The sequence below is a fragment of the Triticum aestivum genome, chromosome 1D, assembly GCF_018294505.1.
Source record: "Triticum aestivum cultivar Chinese Spring chromosome 1D, IWGSC CS RefSeq v2.1, whole genome shotgun sequence".
NCBI lineage: Eukaryota > Viridiplantae > Streptophyta > Magnoliopsida > Poales > Poaceae > Triticum > Triticum aestivum.
The window spans coordinates 47,961,895-47,968,946 of record NC_057796.1 but is presented as its reverse complement, the minus strand read 5'-3'; positions in this window follow the sequence as shown (position 1 = coordinate 47,968,946).

The window sequence follows — 7,052 nt, the reverse complement described above, 5'->3', positions numbered from 1 at the left end:
CCGAGACGTTCTCCGGCCAATAACCAACAGCGGGATCTGGATACCCATGTTGGTTCCCACATGTTCCACGATGATCTCATCGGATGAACCACGATGTCGGGGATTCAATCAATCCCGTATTCAATTCCCTTTGTCTATCGGTATGTTACTTGCCCGAGATTCGATCGTCGGTATCCCGATACCTTGTTCAATCTCGTTACCGGCAAGTCTCTTTACTCGTTCCGTAACTCACATCATCCCGTGATCAACTCCTTGGTCAAATTGTGCACATTATGATGATGTCCTATCGAGTGGGCCCAGAGATACCTCTCCGTTTACACAGAGTGACAAATCCCAGTCTCGATTCGTGCCAACCCAACAGACACTCTCGGAGATACCTGTAGTGCACCTTTATAGTCACCCAGATACGTTGTGACGTTTGGTACACCCAAAGCATTCCTACGGTATCCGGGAGTTGCACAATCTCATGGTCTAAGGAAATGATACTTGACATTAGAAAAGCTCTGAGCAAACGAACTACACGATCTTGTGCTAGGCTTAGGATTGGGTCTTGTCCATCACATCATTCTCCTAATGATGTGATCCCGTTATCAACGACATCCAATGTCCATGGTCAGGAAACCGTAACCATCTATTGATCAACGAGCTAGTCAACTAGAGGCTTACTAGGGACATGGTGTTGTCTATGTATCCACACATGTATCTGAGTTTCCTATCAATACAATTCTAGCAGGGACAATAAACGTTTATCATGAACAAGGAAATATAATAATAACCAATTTATTATTGCCTCTAGGGCATATTTCCAACAGTCTCCAACTTGCACTAGAGTCAATAATCTAGTTCACATCACCATGTGATTAACACTCACAGGTCACATCACCATGCGACCAACACCCAAGAGTTTACTAGAGTCAACAATCTAGTTCACATCTCTATGTGATTAACACTCAATGAGTTCTGGTTTGATCATGTTATGCTTGTGAGAGAGGTTATTAGTCAACGGGTCTGAACCTTTCAGATCCGTGTGTGCTTTACGAATATCTATGTCATCTTGTGGATGCTACCACGCGCTATTTGGAGCCATTTCAAATAATTGCTCTACTATACGAATCTGGTTTACTACTCAGAGTCATCCGGATTAGTGTCAAAGTTCGCATCGACGTAACCCTTTACGACGAACTCCTTTTCACCTCCATAATCGAGAAAATTCCTTAGTCCACTAGGTACTAAGGATAAGTTCGACCGCTGTCATGTGATCCATTCCCGGATCACTATTGTACCCCTTGACCAACTCATGGCAAGGCACACTTCATGTGCGGTACACAACATAGCATACTGTAGAGCCTACGTCTAAAGCATAGGGGACGACCTTCGTCCTTTCTCTCTCTTCTGCTGTGGTCAGGTCTTGAGTCTTACTCAATACTCACACCTTGTAACACAGCCAAGAACTCCTTCTTTGCTGATCTATTTTGAACTCTTTCAAAATCATGTCAAGGTGTGCGTTCTTTGAAAGTATCATCGGGCGTCTTGATCTATCTCTATAGATCTTGATGCCCAATATGTAAGCAGCTTTATCCAGGTCTTCCTTTGAAAAACTCCTTTCAAACAACCCTTTATGCTTTCCAGAAATTTTACATCATTTCGGATCAACAATATGTCATTCACATATACTTACCAGAAATGTTGTAGTGCTCCCACTCACTTTATTGGAAATACAAGTTTCTAACAAACTTTGTATAAACCCAAAAACTTTGATCACTCCATCAAAGTGTATATTCTGACTCCGAGATGTTTGCTCTAATCCGTGGAAGGATCGCTGGAGCTAGCATACCTTTTAGCATCCTTAGGATCGACAAAACCTTTCTGATTGTATCACAGACAACCTTTCCTTACGAAAACTGGTAAGGAAACTTGTTTTGACATCCATCTGCTAGATTTCATAAATGCAGCTAATGCTAACGTGATTCTGACGGACTTAAGCATCGCTACGGATGAGAAAATCTCATCGTAGTCAACTCCTTGAACTTGTGGAAATACTCTTAGCCACAAGTCGAGCTTCATAGACGGTAACATTACCGTCCACGTCCGTCTTCTTCTCAAAGATCCATTTATCTCGGATTTCATGGCTTCTAACCATTTGTCAGAATATGGGCCCACCATCGCTTCTCCATAGCTCGTAGGTTCATTGTTGTCTGGCAACATGACTTCCAAGACAGGATCACGCATTACTCTGAAGTAGTACGCATCCTCGTCGTCCTACGAGGTTTGGTAGTGACTTGATCCGAAGTTTCATGATCACTATCATAAGCTTCCACTTCAATTGGTGTAGGTGCCACAGGAACAACTTCCTGTGCCTTGCTACACACTAGTCGAAGTTATGGTTCAATAACCTCATCAAGTCTCCACCATCCTCCCACTCAATTCTTTCGAGAGAAACTTTTCCTCGAGAAAGGACCTGTTTCTAGAAGCAATTACTTTTGCTTCCAGATCTGAAATAGGAGGTATACCCAACTGTTTTGGGTATTCTATGAAGATGCATTTGTCCGCTTTGGGTTCGAGCTTATCAGCCTGAAACCTTTTCACATAAGCTTCGCAGCCCCAAACTTTTAAGAAACGACAACTTAGGTTTCTCTAAACGGTGTCGTCTCAACGGAATTGCGTGGTGCCCCTTTTAAAGTGAATGCGGTTGTCTCTAATGCCTAACCCATAAACGATAGTGGTAATTCGATAAGAGACATCATGGTATGCACCATATCCAATAGGGTGCAGTTATGATGTTCGGACACACCATCACTCTGTGGTGTTCCAGGCGGTATTAATTGTGAAACACTTTCCACAATGTCTTAATTGTGTGCCAAACTCGTAACTCAGATACTCATCTCTATGATCATATCACAGACATTTTATCCTCTTGTCATGACGATCTTCAACTTCACTCTGAAATTACTTGAACCTTTCAATAATTCAGACTTGTGTTTCATCAAGTAAATATTCTCAGCATCTACTCAAATCATCTGTGAAGTAAGAACATATCGATATCCACTGCGTGCCTCAGCACTCATTGGACTGCACACATCAAATGTATTACTTCCAACAAGTTGCTCTCTTGTTCCATCTTACTGAAAACGAGGCCTTTCAGTCATCTTGCCCATGTGGTACGATTTGCACGTCTCAAGTGATTCAAAATCAAGTGAGTCCAAACGATCCATCTGCATGGAGTTTCTTCATGCATATATACCAATAGACATGGTTCGCATGTCTCAATCTTTTCAAAAACGACTGAGTCCAAAGATCCATCTACATGGAGCTTCTTCATGCGTTCTATACCAATATGACTCAAATTGCAGTGCCACAAGTATGTGGTACTATCATTACTATTTTATATCTTTTGGCACGAACATGTGTAACACTGCGATCGAGATTCATTTTAGGTGCAAGACCATTGAAGGTATTATTCAAATAAACAGAGTAACCATTATTCTCCTTAAATGAATAACCGTATTGCGATAAACATAATCCAATCATGTTCAATGCAAATACCAAATCTCGATAGTAGAGGGAGCATGCGATGCTTGATCACATCAACCTTGGAAACACTTCCAACGCACATCGTTATCTCACCTTTAGCTAGTCTCCGTTTATTCCGCAGCTTTTATTTCGAGTTACTAACACTTAGCAACCGAACCGGTATCTAATACCCTGGTGCTGCCAGGAGTAATAGTAAAGTACACACATATAATGTATATCCAATATACTTCTGTCGACCTTGCCTGCCTTCTCATCTACCAAGTATCTAGGGTAGTACTGCTTCAGTGACCGTTCCCCTCATTATAGAAGCACTTAGTCTGGGGTTTGGGTTCAACCTTGGGATTCTCCACTAGAGCAGCAAATGACTTGCTGTTTCATGAAGTATCCCTTTTGCCCTTGCCCTTCTAGAAACTAGTGGTTTTACTAACCATCAACAATTGATGCTTCTTCTTGATTTCTACTTTCGCGGTGTCAAACATCGCGAGTTGCTCAAGGATCATCATATATCCTCGATATTTATAGTTCATCACGAAGCTCTTAATAGCTTGGTGGCAGTGATTATGGAGAACCATCACTATCTCATCTGGAAGATTAACTCCCACTCGATTCAAGTGATTGTAGTACTCAGACAATCTGAGCACATGCTCAACGATTGAGCTTTTCTCCCTTAGTTTGCAGGCTTAAGAAACTTGTCAGAGGTCTCATACCTCTTGACGTGGGCACTAGTCTGAAATCCCAATTTCAGTCTTCGGAACATCTCATATGTTCTGTGACGTTTCAAAAAACTGTCTTTGGTGCCACAATTCTAAACCGTTAGCATGACTCACTGAACTATCACGTAGTCATCAAAACGTGTATGTTGGATGTTTCGCAACATCTACAGACGACGCTGAGGTTCAGCACACCGAGCGGTGCATTAAGGACATAAGCCTTGTGTGCAGCAATGAGGACAATCCTCAGTTTACGGACCCAGTCCGCATAATTGCTACTACCAACTTTCAACTAAATTTTCTCTAGGAACATATCTTAAACAGTAGAACTAAAGCATATGACATAATTTGCAAAGACCTTTTGACTATGTTCATGATAATGAAGTTCATCTGATGATGAACTCCCACTCAGATAGACATCCCTCTAGTCATCTAAGTGATACATGATCCGAGTCAAACTAGGCCGTGTCCGATCATCACGTGAGACGGACTAGTCATCATCGGTGAACATCTCCATGTTGATCGTATCTACTATACGACTCATGTTCGACCTTTCGGTCTCTTGTGTTCTGAGGCCATGTCTGTACATGCTAGGCTCGTCAAGTCAACCTAAGTGTTTCGCATGTGTTCCGAGGCCATGTCTGTACATGCTAGGCTCGTCAACACCCATTGTATTCGAACGTTGGAATCTATCACACCCGATCGTCACGTGGTGCTTCGAAACAACGAACCTTCGCAACGGTGCACAGTTAGGGGGAACACGTCTCTTGAAATTTTAGTGAGGGATCATCTTATTTATGCTACCGTCGTTCTAAGCAAATAAGATGTAAACATGATAAACATCACATGCAATCAAATAGTGACATGATATGGCCAATATCATTTTGCTCCTTTGATCTCCATCTCCGGGGCACCATGATCATCTTTGTCACCGGCATGACACCATGATCTCCATCATTGTGTCTTTATGAAGTCGTCACGCCAACGATTACTTCTACTTCTATGGCTAACGCCCTTAGCAATAAAGTAAAGTAATTTACATGGCGTTATTCAATGACACGCAGGTCATACAAAAATAAAGACAACTCCTATGGCTCCTGCCGGTTGTCATACTCATCGACATGCAAGTCGTGATTCCTATTACAAGAATATGATCAATCTCATACATCACATATATCATTCATCACATCTTCTGGCCATATCACATCACATAGCACATGCTGCAAAAACAAGTTAGACGTCCTCTAATTGTTGTTGCAAGTTTTTTACGTGGCTTGTATAGGTTTCTAGCAAGAACGTTTCTTACCTACGTAAAACCACAACGTGATATGCCAATTTCTATTTACCCTTCATAAGGACCCTTTTCATCGAATCCGTTCCGACTAAAGTGGGAGAGACAGACACCCGCTAGCCACCTTATGCAACTAGTGCATGTCAGTCGGTGGAACCTGTCTCACGTAAGCGTACGTGTAAGGTCGGTCCGGGCCGCTTCATCCCACAATGCCGCCGAAACAAGATAAGACTAGTAGCGGCAAGAAGAATTGGCAACATCTACGCCCACAACTACTTTGTGTTCTACTCGTGCATAGAAACTACGCATAGACCTAGCTCATGATGCCACTGTTGGAGAACAGAGCAGAAATTCAAAATTTTCTACGCATCACCAAGATCAATCTATGGAGTAATCTAGCAACGAGGGGAAGGGGAGTGCATCTACATACCCTTGTAGATCGCGATGCGGAAGCGTTGCAAGAACGCGGATGAAGGAGTCGTACTCGTAGCGATTCAGATCGCGGTTGATTCCGATCTAAGCACCGAAGAACGATGCCTCCGCGTTCAACACACGTGCAGCCCGGTGACGTCTCCCACGCCTTGATCCAGCAAGGAGAGAGGGAGAGTTTGGGGAAGACTCCATCCAGCAGCAGCACGACGGCGTGGTGGTGATGGAGGAGCGTGGCAATCCCGAAGGGCTTCGCCAAGCACCGCGGGAGAGGAGGAGGAGGAGGGATAGGGCTGCGCCAAGAGGAAGATGAACTTCGTGTGTTGGGCTGCCCCTTTGCCTCCACTATATATAGGGGGAGAGGGGGGGCTGCGCCCCCTCTAGGGTTCCACCCCGAGGTGTGGCGGTCAGCCCTAGATCCCATCTAGGGGGGCGGCCAAGGGGAGGAGAGGGGGGGCGCCACTAGGGTGGGCCTTAAGGCCCATCTGGACCTAGGGTTTGCCCCCTCCCACTCTCCCTGCGCCTTGGGCCTTGGTGGGGGGCGCACCAGCCCACCTGGGGCTGGTCCCCTCCCATATTTGGCCCATGCAGCCTTCTGGGGCTGGTGGCCCCACTTGGTGGACCCCCGGGACCCTCCCGGTGGTCCCGGTACATTACCGATATCACCCGAAACTTTTCCGGTGTCCAAAACAGGACTTCCCATATATAAATCTTTACCTCCGGACCATTCCGGAACTCCTCGTGAAGTCCGGGATCTCATCCGGGACTCCGAACAACATTCGGTAACCACGTACATACTTTCCCTATAACCCTAGCGTCATCGAACCTTAAGCGTGTAGACCCTACGGGTTCGGGAACCATGCAGACATGACCGAGACGTTCTCCGGCCAATAACCAACAGCGGGATCTGGATACCCATGTTGGTTCCCACATGTTCCACGATGATCTCATCGGATGAACCACGATGTCGGGGATTCAATCAATCCCGTATTCAATTCCCTTTGTCTATCGGTATGTTACTTGCCCGAGATTCGATCGTCGGTATCCCGATACCTTGTTCAATCTCGTTACCGACAAGTCTCTTTACTCGT